Source organism: Balaenoptera borealis (genome assembly GCF_965194805.1).
Source record: "Balaenoptera borealis genome assembly, chromosome: 10".
In the NCBI taxonomy this organism is placed as follows: Eukaryota; Metazoa; Chordata; class Mammalia; order Artiodactyla; family Balaenopteridae; genus Balaenoptera; species Balaenoptera borealis.
The window spans coordinates 9,020,936-9,036,837 of record NC_138874.1 but is presented as its reverse complement, the minus strand read 5'-3'; the positions used below and the strand labels follow the sequence as shown (position 1 = coordinate 9,036,837).

The following is a 15,902-nucleotide window of genomic DNA, read 5'->3' as shown; positions in this document are numbered from 1 at the left end:
ATGTATTTTTTAAAGAAAGGAAGGACAGAGCGCACAGCAATGCAGAGGTGGGGACAGAGAGTGGAGCATCTGTGCCCTGTCCAGCCAGGGCTAAGCGTGGCTCCAGATACCGGGCTTTGGAGGATGATGGCTGCTGGCACCGTTGGCGCAGGCAGGGAATGGAGGCTGGGAGGAGAAAGGAGCTCTGGACAAGTTTCCTGTGGCTGAATACCGGCAGTTGGACGCCTGCCTTTGGGATTTTGGAAGAATGGCGTTAGAACTGGGAGACTTCCACGTGGAGGTGGAGGTGGAGGTGGACGTGGAGGTGCAGACGGGATCGCATCTGGAGAATCTGAAGAAAGGATGGAACTTGATTCTAGGACCAGGGACCGGGGAGGTGGGGAAGCCAAGGAAGGAGCTGCCGTGTGGGGTAAAGGAGACCGGTAGAGGGGGCCACGTCAGGCAAAGCAAAGGAAGAGAGAGTTGAAGGCCTGGCCATGGAGCCTGGTGCTGCCGAGAGCTCTGGGAACGGGACCCCTCTCACGGGTGACCCTCACTAGAGCAGTTTCAGGGGCATTGTGGGGACTAGCTGTGCTGGGTTGAAGACAGGAGGAGGAGAGGCAGGTTACTTGGTTATCTTAAGAAGGTGGATGGGAAGGTAGAATTGAGTGGTTATTTATTTAGTTTTTATAAGTTTATTTATTTATTTATTTTTGGCTACATTGGGTCTTCGTTGCTTGGAGTGGGCTTTTCCTAGTTGCGGCGAACGGGCTACTCATTGCGGTGGCTTCTCTTGTTGCGGAGCATGGGTTCTAGGTGCACGGGCTTCAGTAATTGTGGCACGCGGGCTCAGTAGTTGTGGCTTGTGGACTCTATAGAGCGCAGACTCGGTAGTTGTGGCGCACGGGCTTAGTTGCTCCGCAGCATGTGGGATCTTCCCAGACCAGGGCTTGAACCCATGTCCCCTGAACTGGCAGGTGGATTCTTAACCACTGCACCACCAGGGAAGTCCCAGTGTTTATTTTAAGATAAGAAAAAGGCTTTTATGCTGAGGGGTGAGTACCAGGTAAAATTTTTTTTTAATATCTTTTAATCTGACTTCCAGACAGACTAGACTTCCGTCAACCAATTACCAACATTTTAAACCTGGGAGTTGTCCCGAAACCTGACCTTTTTTTTTTCTTAATAAATTTATTTTATTTTATTTATTTATTTTTGGCTGTGTTGAGTTTTCATTGCTCCGCATGGGCTTTCTCTAGTTGCGGCGAGCGGGGACTACTCTTCGTTGCGGTGTGTGGGCTTCTCATTGCTGTGGCTTCTCTTGTTGCAGAGCACGGGCTCTAGGCGCGCGGGCTTCAGTAGTTGTGGCTCGTGGGCTCTAGAGCGCAGGCTCAGTAGTTGTGGCACACAGGCTTAGTTGCTCCATGGCATGTGAGATCTTCCTGGACCAGGGCTCGAACCCATGTCCCCTGCATTGGCAAGCAGATTCTTAACCACTGCGCCACCAGGGAAGTCCCTTTTTAAAAATTTATTTATTATATTTTATTTTTGGTTGTGTTGGGTCTTCGTTGCTGCACACAGGCTTTCACTAGTTGCAGCGAGCATGGGCTACTCTTGGTTGCGGTGTGCGGGCTTCTCATTGCAGTGGCTTCTCTTGTGGAGCACGGGCTCTAGGTGTGTGGACTTCAGTAGTTGTGGTACACGGGCTCAGTAGTTGTGGCTCACGGGCTCTAGAGCACAGGCTCAGTAGTTGTGGCGCACGGGCTTTGTTGCTCTGCAGCATGTGGGATCTTCCTGGACCAGGGCTCGAACCCGTGTCCCCTGCATTGGCAGGCGGATTCTTAACCACAGCGCCACCAGGGAAGTCCCAGAAACCCACCCATTGTTTTCAAACTTCATATCCAATTTGTTCTCACACCCAGATAGTTTTACCCACTAAATACCCCTGCCTGGCTTAGGGTCTCATCATTTCTCCTCTGCCACAGTCTCTGGGTTAGTTTCCCAGCCTCCTACAGCTGTAAGAGTGAGCTCTCTGATCCTTTAAGCCCACCCCAATCCTTCTACCTAAACAGGCCCCCCGTCCCCCCATTGCCTCGCATATACCCGAAGTCCTCAGACGTGTGCAAAGCTCTCCACGTTCTGACCCTGCTCCACACGCTCCAGCAGCCCTAAAATGCTGCAGTTTCCCCACATGTCCTGACGGAGGTGTCTGCTTGCATTGTCCCCTCCACCTGAAATTACCTCACCCCAACTCCACCCTCGGGCTTCAGGAAAGCTTCCCAACCCTCCCCTCCCCTCCCCTCCCCCCCAGGGCTAAGTGAAGTGACACCTCATCCTACCTCCTTAATAGCATCATGCATATTTCACAGTGCTCTGTGGTAACAATAATCTATCTCCCCATTAGACTGTGATCCTGAAGGGTAGGTTTGGAACCTTGTTCATCTTTGTCGTGTCTAAAATAGCACTTGGTTCATGATAGGTGCTCAGTAAAGGTTGGCTTGAATGAGTTGATGAGCAGATGCTTTCCTGGGAACAGTGGTTTGTAAGGAGAGCAGACTGAGAGCTCCATGAGGGCAAGGGCCATGCCTCTCTGACTGGGCTCAGAGTCCCCAGAGCCTAACTCAGCCCCTGCCATGTAGTTCGGTACATGGGTTTTTAAGTGAGCAGAGGGGAAGCCATGATGTTTTTCTCTTGCTCAGAGAAAGAGACCGGGGCATCAAAGCCCTAGCACCCTCCACACCCATCTTCACAATTTTTTTTTTCCTGCCCATGAAGACAATGCACTGGCAGCCCTGCAGAAAAACCACCTCACTACAATAGCTTATCAATGGCTTACTTGCTATTGATCAGCTCTATGTATTGTCAGATTACAGAAGAGAGAGTATATTATGATTCTATGTGTGTGTGTGTGTGTTAAGGAAATACATGCAGTGAAAATGTCTACAAAGATACACAAAATATCTTTTTTTTTTAATTTATTTTATTTATTTATTTATTTATTTATTTATGGCTGCGTTGGGTCTACTTTACGTTGCTGTGTGCTGGCTTTCTCTAGTTGCAGCGAGCGGGGGCTACTCTTCGTCGTGGTGTGCGGGTTTCTCATTGTGGTGGCTTCTCTTGTTGCGGAGCACGGGCTGTAGGCTTCAGTAGTTGTGGCATGTGGGCTCAGTAGCTGTGGCTCGTGGGCTCTAGAGCGCAGGCTCAGTAGTTGTGGCGCATGGGCTTAGTTGCTCCTTGGCATGTGGGATCTTTCCAGACCAGTGCTCGAACCCGTGTCCCCTGCATTGGCAGGCAGATTCTTAACCACTGCACCACCAGGGAAGCCCCACAAAATGTCTTAAGTGGTTCCCTCTGGGCAATAGGACTGGGGGACCAGGGGTGAGGGCCTCATGGTTTGGATATTTCTCACTCTTTCTGCACTGTTTTGAATTTTTACAACAAAGATATAAATATTACTGTACTTTAAAAAAGGTTAGCTTGGCAACAAATCCAACTTGAAATAGATGCTGTTTTGAATAATCTGAGTGAAAAGTTAGCACTTACGTGAACTAACTCCTAAACTCGGTCATATTTCTCAACACTTGGAATAGCTAATTCCATTTACATTCTCCCTTCTTCAAATATAATTTTCAAAGATATTTTTTGCCTCCTCCCTTGCTTTTAAGTATTATTATAGCCTTTTGGAGACTCATAAAACAAGCAATCTCTGGAATTGTTGTCTAGGAAAGGATCTTGGATTAAATGATTTTTGAGAACCTTGAGAGCAGATATGCCATGGAATGGAAGAAACAAAAACCAGACAGACTCATGAATGATGTTTATCACAGTCTTTGCCTTCCATAACGCAAATACATATGGCAACCTACAGAGTATGAAGCTTGCAGAAGCTGAGAAAAGAACTTTGAACTTTTTACTGTTCTGTTTGTTCTTTCACCCAGAGAGAAACCAGAATAGAGAAAAGTGACATTTCATTCCAGATTATCTGAAAGAATTTCAGTGGTTACCTGTCTTTAATCATGAGGCATAATCCTCTTTGAGGAAAGAAGAGGCATTTATTTTGTGCGTGTTTTCAGTGCAAATATATGAAATCCAGTTGTCTTGGTGAAGAGTGTTAAATATCATTAATTAAAAATACTTTAGGTCTCGGGAGATACAGGGACCAAGTGGCAGCGACAAAGACATCTGAACTGCCCCTGCCGAAAATGGGCGCAGGAGACAGATAATAAGTGTTTCCAAGGCTTTTGGCTACATTTGCATCTTCTTATCTCAATTTATGCAGAATTTATGGATAATGGTGTTTGAGATGAAAGACTGAGGAAAATTCAGAAGAGACTGATGTTAACGAAGGTGAACTCTCCTCAGAGATTAAATATAAGACACCTCAACCTAGAGGAGAAGTATGTTTTACACAAACATTTGATGGTGGAAGATTGGCTGGGTGGATCTTAGCAAAAGCAAAGGAAGATGATACATATGCAAAGATTTCTATATATGACAGCCTCTCCTGGAGTATGATGAAAGGATTTCTTCCTCCCTCTAGTGTAAAGCTAGCCTCCTCAATTGTTATAACCAAGATCAGCTTCTTCTCAAGGAAGATGGCAAACAGAAGAATTGAAAGAAATCTAAGTACCTGGCAACAGAGGACCAGTATTGAAATCTAGACCAAAGCACTGTCTGCTGTATTTGCAAAACTATTTATTTTCACTGATAAACCTTTAATAGTTCAGTAAGATACTTTTTCTGAAATTTGTATTAGTTTCATATAATTTGGCTTATTAATATAGGTTGTATTTGAATAATGAGTATAAAATCCAGATTTTCAGTTTCACTTACTTGAATGCACAATGCATGAATACACATAAACACCCTGAGGTTCTGAGTGAAAAGCAGGTTAATTTAAAAATCTTATAATACATACTGTAATATATAAAATTCAGCCACCATAAAATATATAGTACACACTAAAGTCATCATCTTTAACTGTTTCTTAGAATTACTTGCTATTAAGATACTAAATTCAGTATATTTCGAATGAAATCATAGATATTGCTGTTAAACCAGTGATAAGATTCAAAAGCAGCAAATTTATTTTAAAAAGGAAATGCATATGTAGATCAGTGTCTTTCAAGCCTGGACCCCTTTGAAAGAGTACATGTTCTCACAGACAATCCCCCCTCCCCTGCAGCGTGACTTAAAACTTAGTTTTAAGTTTTTAAGCATGACTTAAAACTTAGTTTTATTATGACATTGCTTGCATGTGTACTGTCACAAAATCAGGGATAAATTCCTCAAGCTTATTTTACCTATACTGATATACAACCAGAATAGAGTTATACAAATACAATTACAAAACCAATACAATTTTAAATTCAGTGATCAGTGATATTCATAACGATGAGCCGAAAGTATTCCAGTATTCCCACAAGAGCCTTCATCATCCAAGACCCATGAAAATTCGGTATAGCTTCAGTATTAGGTACATTTTACTGTGCGAATTACTGTATTTGAAGGCTGGTCACCCAAGGATGATAAGGGTGATTCCTTTCCTTTAACCAGAAAATAGATGAAGAGAAATTCTTCCCCCGTTGTCAGATAACAGAGTATCTTCTGCTCTCATCCGTGGCAAAAGAGCCAAGCCTGACGTGGCTTAAACTAGAGAGAGAGAGAGAATGGGGTGCTGAAGTGAAGGAGATTCACTGGGGTGAATGAAAAGATATAGAAGAAATGTCACAGAATGAGGGAGTGTGTCATGACGGGGTGTCAGCACAGACCCTGGAAGCTGAAGGGGCTGGTGCCTGGCAGGGCTGAGTCACTTAGCACCCTTGGCATTGAGGGGGAAGGAAAACGCTAATTTTAGATGGTTTGTATCGGATTAGCAGGAGGATCTGACTTCAGAAAGCACAGTAATTATTGGGTTTTATTAAGTGAAAAGTGAGGTCTGGCTTTGGATGCCACCTTTAAATTTTGACTCACAAAGTGTGTGATGGGGAGGTTGAGATTTCTGGATGGTGGAGAGCAAAAACGAATATTACAAAGGGTTTGGTAGTATAAGTAGCCAACATTTGTGGGCACATTTGAGGGTGGGGAGCAGGGGGAAAAATAGGAAAGAGTAACGGAGTCACGACTGCCTTAAAAATGGGGAGAGAGTGGAAAGGATTCTAGTGGGACCAAGCCTTCCTTCTGTAGGGAAAAGACGTGGGTGCTTACTCTAGTGGGATGGGTGTGTTGCCAATCACTTTGATTTTACGAATACAGGCCACTTCGCTGACTCCTGAAAGGTAAAAATCTGAAAAACCTTGATTATTTTGTACTTCTAAAATTTGCTATAATAGGGGAAAAACCATTTATACCTACCTTTTAAACTTTTATTTCCATGAGCTCAAACAATGCTGATGATATTAGAGAGAGAAAATGCTGATTGCGCAAATTACCTCTCCTTTTGCTTTGGCTGAGATCCCCAAGAGGGGAAGAATCTACTGTCATGTGGCATTTGTGCCTTCATTCATATTCATTCAATCCATTCATTTATATGTTCATTTATCAAACATTTGTTGGGCCAGGTCCTGTTCTAAGGGCTGGGTATACAATGAGTCACATTCCCTGGCCTCATGGAGAGTAGTAGTGAACTGACTGCCTCCAGGACTTTGTATCATTCACGTCTTTATAACTTTTTTTTTTTTTAAGTCAGTATTTTTTTTTTTTAATTTTTATTTATTTATGGCTGTGTTGGGTCTTAGTTTCTGTGCGAGGGCTTTCTCTAGTTGTGGCAAGCGGGGGCCACTCCTCATCGCGGTGCGCGGGCCTCTCACTATCGTGGCCTCTCTTGTTGCGGAGCACAGGCTCCAGACGCGCAGGCTCAGTAATTGCGGCTCACGGGCCCAGTTGCTCCGCGGCATGTGGGATCCTCCCAGACCAGGGCTCGAACCCGTGTCTCCTGCACCGGCAGGCAGACTCTCAACCACTGCGCCACCAGGGAAGCCCTCATTCACGTCTTGAACATCCTTCACTGCAGATTCAAAAGCAGAGGAGGTGGGGCTTCCCTGGTGGCACAGTGGTTGGGAATCCACCTGCCAATGCAGGGGACACGGGTTGGATCCCTGGTCCTGGAAGATCCCACATGCCGCGGAGCAGCTAAGCCCGTGTGCCACAACTACTGAGCCTGCCCTCTAGAGCCTTCCAGTGCAGGGGGTGCGGGTTCGATCCCTGGTCCAGGAGCTAAGATCCCACATGCCTCAGGGCCAAAAAACAAAAACATAAAAACAAAAAAAAAAAAAAAGAAAGAAAGAAAGAAAAAAAAAACAGAAGCAGTATTGTAACAAATTCAATAAAGACTTTAAAAAATAAATAAATAAATAAACAAAATAAACTTAAAAAATAAAAGGGCAAGAGCCATCTCTTCCGCTTTCTTTGCATGTTTTGAAACTTTGAAGAGATTGAAGAGAGCAGATGTTAGGTGTTTGTTAATGAACCGTCTGGCCTGAGATGAATGGTTTTGTCTTTCAGTGGACAAGTGTGTGATTAGCTGTAGCATAAGTTCTGTACTCTTCACCAATGCCTTCCCCCCACATCTCCAACAATTACTAGCTGGGTGACATTGGGCAACCTACATGGCCTCTGTAAGCTGCGGCTTCTCCCTCTCTAAGATGACAGTGATGCTGGCACTCACCTGGCAGGATAGAGCAGGAGCTGGGATGAAGTCCTCCACAGAAGGCATCCAGCATGTGACTGGCTTAACATAAAAAATCTTCATTAACCAAAGAACGATAATGAAGACCCTTGGGAGATGTTTGATTTTCTCCATGCTTTATGGAAAAATGAATGCAACACCACATCAGACATACCTCATTTATAGACAGTGTGTGTGACTCTAATTATGAATACCAGAGGCACAAGGGGAGTTCAGGGGCAAGCAACGTAAAAGTGGTGATATGGGGAATTTTCCAGAGGGAGCTATAAATATCACGAATGAGCCAACTGGGTGCAAATCAAGGCCATTGCTAATTAAGAGAAGGTGATTTGGGTTTTGTCAAGTATCTTACCAAATGTAGCATTACATTTTTGTACATTAACCTTCTCTATAGAAATTTTATTTTAATTTTGACTGCATTCAATCCTGAATAGACATAAGTGGGAAACTTGTTTTGGTTCTACAATTATAGACAATATTCCTGTTACAGGATTGACGTTTTACAAATGGATTATTCCAGTCATGAGGAGAATTATCAGACATGATGAGTAGTTTAGTGAAATCCACAGCACACGTGGAAAAGCACCCCAAATACACTACGTTATATTTGCATTATTTTAAAAGTTCATATAACAATAGGTAGCATTTTTCATTATAAAACTTGTTCATTGCAAAAAGCTTGTAAACTCTATAAAAGTCTGCAGAGGAGAACAATTCATGGTTCTATAATCCCGTTTAGCTAGTATTAATGTTTTATTATATTTCTTTCCATAGTCTTTCCTTCTTTCTTTCCTTCTGTCCATCCATGTGTGGGTAAGCTGAGTAGTGGCCCCCAAAGATATCCACATCCTAGTCCCCAGAACCTGTGAATATTACCTTATATGACAAAAGATGTGATTAAGAATCTTGAAATGGGGAGATTATTCTGGCTAATCCAGTGAGGCCTAAGTGCAGTCACACCTGTCCTTAGAAGAGGGAAGCAGGGGGAGATTTGACACAGAAGAGGAAGGCAAAGTCACCACTGAAGCAAGACACTGTGCCACTGGCTTTGGAGATGGAGGAAAGCGCCATGAACCAAGGAAGTGAGGCAGCTCCCAGAAGCTGCAAAAGCAAGGAAATGGATTCTCTCCAGAGCCTCTGGAAAGAGGGCAGTCCTGCTGACGCCTTGATTCTGGCCAGTGATACTGATTTCTGACCCACAGAACTGTAAGAGAATAAATGTACATTGTCTAAGCCACCAAGTTCACGGTTATTTGTTATAGCAGTGACAGGAAATGAATATACCATGAATGTATCAATTTTTATACCTATCAACCTACTTACCACATACCTTTTATAATATGACTTATATGTTACTGTATATATAAAACTACACATACGTATTATATATACTACACATACATATTATATATATAATATACATACACATATTGTATATATCCATGTACCAGTGTTATTTTTTATTTGGTTAAAATATACATAACATAAAATTTACCATCTAAATCATTTTAAGTGTACAGTTCTGTGACATTAAGTACCTTAACATTGTTATGCAACCATCACCACCATCCATCTTCAGAACTTTTTCATCTTCCCCAACTAACACTGTATATACATTAAACAGTCACTCCCCATTTCCTCTCCCCCTACTCCCAACCCTTGGCAACCACCATTCTACTCTCTGTTTCTATGAATTTGGCTCCTCTAGGTATCTCATATATTTGGAATCATACAGTATTTGTCCTTTTGTGACTTATCTTGTTTCACTTAAGAATAATGTCTAAAATGTTCATCCATGTTGTAGCATATGTCAGAATTTCCTTCCCTTTTAAGGCTGAATTATATTCCATTGTATGAATACGCCACATTTTGTATACCCATTCATTAATTGATAGAGACTTGGGTTGCTTCCAGCTTTTGGCTATTTTGAATAACGCTACTATGAACATTGGTGTACAAATATCTGATTGTGTCCCTGCTCTCATTTCCTTTGGGTATATAGCCAGAAGTGGAATTGCTGAATCATTTGGTAATTCTATGTTTAATTTTTTGAGGAACTGCCATACTGTTTTCCACAGCAGCTGTACCATTTTACATTATCACCTATAGTGCACAAGGGCTCCCGTTTCTCGCCAACGTTTGTTATTTTATTTTATTTTATTTTTGATAATAGCCATCCTAATGGGTGTAAAGTGGTGTCTCATTATGGTTTATACATATCTATTTTTATATTACTTTTTTTCCACCTTGTTTTAAATCAAATTCTTCAAAGATTTTTTTAAGCCTATGTAACAATCTATTCTAAATACATGCTATAACTTATATAACCATTCCTCCTTGTGGAACGTTTGGCTCTTTCTAACTTTTTACCATTGTAGGTTACAAAAGTGTGAGCATAAATGAACACTACACCTTTGTCCACATCTCTGAGAACATCCTAAGAATGAATTACTCAAAGGAGCATTACATTGAAAACTGTTGGTGTGTTTAACCAAATTGCTTTCCAAAAGGCTGTTTCAATCTGCAGACTGTGAGAGTGCTTAGTAGCACATTTTTACACATATTTTTTTTTTTTTCAGGTGCAGGGTATCTTTACAATACAGATGAGAATACCTGTGAACTTGAACATCCATAGAAGCAGAATCCACTTGCTTATTTGGGTACAAAAGGCTAATTTTTTTGTCAATGTTGGGTTGGATTGTTGGTTTTAAAGACAGTTAGATTTGATTTACCTTTAGATTCTCAAGAGACAAAACTTCCACATAAAAAAAAAGGCAGTTTTTTTTTTAATTTTTTAATTTAATTTTATTTTTTTTATACAGCAGGTACTTATTAGTCATCAGTTTTATACACATCAGTGTATACATGTCAATCCCAATTGCCCAATTCATCACACCACCAACACCACCCCCTTGCCGCTTTCCCCGCTTGGTGTCCATACGTTTGTTTTCTACATCTGTGTCTCAATTTCTGCCCTGCAAACCGGTTCATCTCTACCATTTTTCTAGGTTCCACATATATGCGTTAATATACGATATTTGTTTTTCTCTTTCTGACTTATTTCACTCTGTATGACAGTCTGTAGATCCAGCCACGTCTCTACAAATGACCCAATTTCGTTCCTTTTTATGGCTGAGTAATATTCCATTGTATATATGTACCACATCTTTATCGATTCGTCTGTTGATGGGCATTTAGGTTGCTTCCATGACCTGGCTATTGTAAATAGTGCTGCAATGAACATTGGGGTGCATGTGTCTCTTTGAATTATGGTTTTCTCTGGGTATATGCCCAGTAGTGGGATTGTGGGATCATATGGTAATTCTATTTTTAGTTTTTAAGGAACCTCCATACTGTTCTCCATAGTGGCTGTATCAATTTACATTCCCACCAACAGTGCAAGAGGGTTCCCTTTTCTCCACACCCTCTCCAGCATTTGTTGTTTGTAGATTTTCTGATGATGCCCATTCTAACTGGTGTAAGATGATACCTCATTGTAGTTTTGATTTGCATTTCTCTAATAATTAGTGATGTTGAGCAGCTTTTCATGTGCTTCTTGACCATCTGTATGTTTTCTTTGGAGAAATGTGTATTTAGGTTTTCTAACCATTTTTGGATTGGGTTGTTTGTTTTTTTAATATTGAGCTGCATGAGCTGTTTATATATTTTGGAGATTAATCCTTTGTCAGTTGCTTCATTTGCAAATATTTTCTCCCATTCTGAGGGTTGTGTTTTCGTCTTGTTTATGGTTTCCTTTGCTGTGCAAAAGCTTTTAAGTTTCATTAGGTCCCATTTGTTTATTTCTGTTTTTATTTCCATTACTCTAAGAGGTGGATCAAAAAAGATCTTGCTGTGATTTATGTCAAAGAGTGTTCTTCCTATGTTTTCCTCTAAGAGTTTTATAGTGTCCGGTCTTACATATAGGGCTCTAATCCATTTTGAGTTTATTTTTGTGTATGGTGTTAGGGAGTGTTCTAATTTCATTCTTTTTTTTTTTTTAACATCTTTATTGAAGTATAATTGCTTCACAATGGTGTGTTAGTTTCTGCTTTATAACAAAGTGAATCAGCTACAGATATACACACGTTCCCATATCTCCTCCCTCCCGCATCTCCCTCCCTCCCACCCTCCCCATCCCACCCCCCAGGCGGTCACAAAGCACCGTGCTGATCTCCCTGTGCTATGCGGCTGCTTCCCACTAGCTATCTATTTTACATTTGGTAGTGTATATATGTCCATGACACTCTCTCATCCTGTCACATCTCACCCCTCCCCCTCCCCATATCCTCAAGTCCATTCTTTAGTAGGTCTGTGTCTTTATTCCCATCTTGCCACTAGGTTCTTCATGGCCTTTTTTTTTTTTTTTTCCTTAGATTCCATATATATGTGTTAGCATACTGTATTTGTTTTTCTCTTTCTGACTTACTTCACTCTGTATGACAGACTCTAACTCCATCCACCTCATTACAAATACCTCCATTTTATTTCTTTTTATGGCTGAGTAATATTCCATTGTATATATGTGCCACATCTTCTTTATCCATTCATCCGATGATGGACACTTAGGTTGCTTCCATGTCCTGGCTATTGTAAATAGAGCTGCAATGAACATTTTGGTACATGACTCTTTTTGAATTATGGTTTTCTCAGGGTATATGCCCAGTAGTGGGATTGCTGGGTCGTATGGTAGTTCTATTTTTAGTTTTTTAAGGAACCTCCATACTGTTCTCCATAGTGGCTGTATCAATTTACATTCCCACCAACAGTGCAAGAGTGTTCCCTTTTCTCCACACCCTCTCCAGCATTTATTGTTTGTAGATTTTTTAATGATGGCCATTCTGACTGGTGTGAGATGATACCTCATTGTAGTTTTGATTTGCATTTCTCTAATGATTAATGATGTTGAGCATTCTTTCATGTGTCTGTTGGCCATCTGTATATCTTCTTTGGAGAAATGTCTATTTAGGTCTTCTGCCCATTTTTGGATTGGGTTGTTTGTTTTTTTGTTATTGAGCTGCATGAGCTGCTTGTAAATCTTGGAGATTAATCCTTTGTCAGTTGCTTCATTTGCAAATATTTTCTCCCATTCTGAGGGTTGTCTTTTGGTCTTGTTTATGGTTTCCTTTGCTGTGCAAAAGCTTTGAAGTTTCATTAGGTCCCATTTGTTTATTTGTGTTCTTATTTCCATTTCTCTAGGAGCTGGGTCAAAAAGGATCTTGCTGTGATTTATGTCATAGAGTGTTCTGCCTATGTTTTCCTCTAAGAGTTTGATAGTGTCTGGCCTTACATTTAGGTCTTTAACCCATTTTGAGTTTATTTTTGTGTATGGTGTCAGGGAGTGTTCTAATTTCATTATTTTACATGTAGCTGTCCTGTTTTCCCAGCACCACTTATTGAAGAGACTGTCTTTTCTCAATTGTATATCCTTGCCTCCTTTGTCATAGATTAGTTGACCATAGGTGCATGGGTTTATCTCTGGGCTTTCTATCTTGTTCCGTTGATCTGTATTTCTGTTTTTGTGCTAGTACCATATTGTCTTGATTACTGTAGCTTTGTAGTATAGTCTGAAGTCAGGGAGTCTGATCCCTCCAGCTCTGTTTTTTTTCCCTCAAGACTGCTTTGGCTATTCGGGGTCTTTTGTGTCTCCACACAAATTTTAAGATTTTTTGTTCTAATTCTGTAAAAAATGCCATTGGTAGTTTGATAGGGATTGCATTGACTCTGTAGATTGCTTTGGGTAGTATAGTCATTTTCACAATATTGGTTTTTCCAATCCAAGAACATGGTATATCTCTCCATCTGTTGGTATCATCTTTAATTTCTTTCATCAGTGTCTTATAGTTTTCTGCATACAGGTCTTTTGTCTCCCTAGGTAGGTTTATTCCTAGGTATTTTATTCTTTTTGTTGCAGTGGTAAATGGGAGTGTTTCCTTAATTTCTCTTTCAGATTTTTCATCATTAGTGTATAAGAATGCAAGAGATTTCTGTGCATTAATTTTGTATCCTGCAACTTTGCCAAATTCATTGATTAGCTCTAGTAGTTTTCTGGTGGCATCTTTAGGATTCTCTATGTATAGTATCATGTCATCTGCAAACAGTGACAGTTTTACTTCTTCTTTTGCATTTTGTATTCCTTTTATTTCTTTTTCTTCTCTGATTGCTGTGGCTAGGACTTCCAAAACTATGTTGAATAATAGTGGTGAGAGTGGACATCCTTGTCTTAGAGGAAATGCTTCCAGTTTTTCACCATTGAGAGTGATGTTTGCTGTGGGTTTGTCATATATGGCCTTTATTATGTTGAGGTAGGTTCCCTCTATGCCCACTTTCTGGAGAGTTTTTATCATAAATGCATGCTGAATTTTGTCAGAAACTTTTTCTGCATCTATTGAGATGATAATATGGTTTTTATTCTTCAGTTTGTTAATATGGTTTATCACATTGATTGATTTACGTATACTGAAGAATCCTTGCATCCCTGGGATAAATCCCACTTGATCATGGTGTATGATCCTTTTAATGTGTTGTTGGATTCTGTTTGCTAGTATTTTGTTGAGGGGTTTTGCATCTATATTCATGAGTGATATTGGTCTGTAATTTTCTTTTTTTGTAGTATCTTTGTCTGGTTTTGGTATCAGGGTGATGATAGCCTCATAGAATGAGTATGGGAGTGTTCCTTGCTCCGCAGTTTTTTGGAAGAGTTTGAGAAGGATGGGTGTTAGCTCTTCTCTAAATGTTTGATAGAATTCACTTGTGAAGCCATCTGGTCCTGGACTTTTGTTTGTTGGAAGATTTTTAATCACAGTTTCAATTTCATTACTTGTGATTGGTCTGTTCATATTTTCTATATCTTCCTGGTTAAATCTTGGAAGGTTATACCTCTCTAAGAATTTGTCCATTTCTTCCAAGTTGTCCATTTTATTGGCATAGAGTTGCTTGTAGTAGTCTCTTAGGATGCTTTGTATTTCTGCGGTGTTTGTTGTAACTTCTCCTTTTTTATTTCTAATTTTATTGATTTGAGTCCTCTCCCTCTTTTTCTTGATGAGTCTGGCCAATGGTTTATCAATTTTGTTTATCTTCTCAAAGAACCAGCTTTTAGTTTTGTTGATCTTTGCTATTGTTTTCTTTGTTTCTATTTCATTTATTTCTGCTCTGATCTTTATGATTTCTTTCCTTCTGGTAACTTTGGGTTTTGTTCTTCTTTCTCTAGTTCCTTTAGGTGGAACGTTAGATTGTTTATTTGAGATTTTTCTTATTTCTTGAGGTAGGCTTGTATTGCTATAAACTTCCCTCTTAGAACTACTTTTGCTGCATCCCATAGGTTTTGGATCGTTGTGTTTTCTTTTTTTTTTTTTTTAGAATTTTATTAAAAATTCATTTATTTATTTATTTATTTTTGGCTGTGTTGGGTCTTCATTTCTGTGCGAGGGCTTTCTCTAGTTGCGGAAAGCAGGGGCCACTCTTTCATCACGGTGCATGGGCCTCTCACTATCGTGGCCTCTCTTGTTGCGGAGCACAGGCTCCAGACGCGCAGACTCAGTAGTTGTGGCTCACGGGCCTAGTTGCTCTGCGGCATGTGGGATCTTCCCAGACCAGGGCTCAAACCCATGTCCCCTGCATTAGCAGGCAGATTCTCAAGCACTGTGCCACCAGGGAAGCCTCCGTCATGTTTTCATTGTCGTTTGTCTCTAGGTATTTTTTGATTTCTTCAGTGATCTCTTGGTTATTTAGTAACGTATTGTTTAGCCTCCATGTGTTTGTGTTTTTTACGTTTTTTTCCCTGTAACTCATTTCTAATCTCATAGGGTTGTTGTCAGAAAAGATGCTTGATATGATTTCAGTTTTCTTAAATTTACTGAGGCTTGATTTGTGACCCAAGATGTGATCTATCCTGGAGAATGTTCCGTGCACACTTGAGAAGAAAGTGTAATCTGCTGTTTTTGGATGGAATGTCCTATAAATATCAATTAAATCTATCTGGTCTATTGTGTCATTTAAGGCTTCTGTTTCCTTATTTATTTTCATTTTGGATGATCTGTCCATTGGTGTAAGTGAGGTGTTAAAGTCCCACAGTATTATTGTGTTACTGTCGATTTCCTCTTTTATAGCTGTTAGCAGTTGCCTTATATATTGAGGTGCTCCTCTTTGGGTGGGTATATATTTATAATTGTTATATATTCTTCTTGGATTGATCCCTTGATCATTATGTAATGTCCTTCCTTGTCTCTTGTAACATTCT

At 40.5% G+C, this 15,902-nt stretch overlaps 1 protein-coding gene across 3 annotated transcripts in view; it reads left to right on the top strand.

Annotated features, from left to right (window-relative positions):
• Nucleotides 1-7,368, top strand: part of MTR (5-methyltetrahydrofolate-homocysteine methyltransferase) — a 124,080-nt gene extending 116,712 nt beyond the window's left edge. For 2 of the 3 annotated variants that reach the window (XR_014249060.1, XR_014249061.1), the window contains exon 34: nucleotides 4,259-7,368. The gene's annotated coding sequence lies outside the window, so the exon portion shown is untranslated. The remainder of the gene's footprint in view (nucleotides 1-4,258) is intronic. The other variant, XR_014249059.1, reaches the window with a different exon arrangement.
• The last annotated feature ends 8,534 nt before the right edge of the window (nucleotides 7,369-15,902 follow it).